The sequence below is a fragment of the Nematolebias whitei genome, chromosome 9, assembly GCF_014905685.2.
Source record: "Nematolebias whitei isolate Nwh7 chromosome 9, NemWhi1, whole genome shotgun sequence".
Classification (NCBI taxonomy): Eukaryota; Metazoa; Chordata; class Actinopteri; order Cyprinodontiformes; family Rivulidae; genus Nematolebias; species Nematolebias whitei.
Window position 1 is genome coordinate 28202714 of NC_056506.1, and position 1136 is coordinate 28203849.

At 45.4% G+C, this 1136-nt stretch overlaps 1 protein-coding gene across 1 annotated transcript in view; it reads left to right on the forward strand.

Moving 5' to 3' along the window:
- Positions 1-1136, forward strand: part of LOC119414199 (DBIRD complex subunit ZNF326) — a 59683-nt gene that overhangs the window by 8741 nt on the left and 49806 nt on the right. The gene's annotated exons all lie outside the window — the stretch shown is intronic.

Genomic DNA, 1136 nt, shown 5'->3' on the forward strand with positions numbered 1-1136 from the left:
ATGAGCCGCACAATTGGCATGGAATTTTTATTTAAAATTATTTTACAGTATTTAAGTAAAGTGTTGTGTGTTGTCATCATTGTATGTTCCCATACAATGGCAAAATTGGTTCTCTGAATTTAACCCATCGCACCTGGGATACACCCAGGTGGATCAGTGGGCAGCTATGTAAGCACCCGGGGAGCAGTTGGGGATTGGGTGTCTTGCTCAGAGACACCACAACGTGAGAATGGCTGGGGATCGAACCTGGGGCTTTCGGGTCCCGAGTCGGCTGCCCCGCCTCTACCATCTCGGGGCCCATTTAGCACCTGCTGCACCTGTGTGCAGCCCACAAGCTGCAGGAGAAGCTCCCTCCTGCAGCTTGCCATGATATCCGCTCTGCAGTGGAGAAGTGGGCGTTGCTCACATCTTCTGGCAGGTGGCAGAGAGCAGTTGGTGGCAGAGAGCTGAAATCATGACATTCTTTGCTCTTTTAGAGCATTTAGAGCTTAGAAACATTGTTTAGAATATTGCAAAGGTTTTCTTTCTGCAGCTGTGCAGCCTCCATGCCACACGTTGATGCTGGAGCACAGGATGCTCTCCACTGCACACCTGTAGAAGGAGGTGAGGACTGAGCTTCCCAGACCAGCTCGTCTCAGCTGCCTGAGGAAGTAGAGTCTCTGATGAGCTTTCTTGATCAGGCTGGTGGTGTTGTTGCTCCAACTGAGGTTGTCATTCAGGTGCACACACAAGTACTTGTAGCTGGAGACCACTTCCACTGCAGATCCTCCATTGTTTGGCAGGACGGGGACGGTGTTTATTCTTTCTAAAGTCCACAGCCATCTCCTTCGTTTTATTCACATTGATGTGAAGGTTGTTTGTCCTAATAATAATCTTCTTAAAGAGCCATGTCAAAGTGACTATAGGTCTTTGTATAACTTGCTGGATGAGTTTTGATTAAAATGTTTGGAAGCATTTGTTTAATGTACAAATTAAAAAACTATCACCAGATTGGAACTTTTTAACATAATCTTCAAAATAAAATGTCATGTTTAACTATTTAGGACAGGATTTACTAATTGTTCACTGACCAGGGAGGGTGAGGGGACGTTATTTATGCCTCCATATTTCACTATATTTTTTACCATACAGTGGCG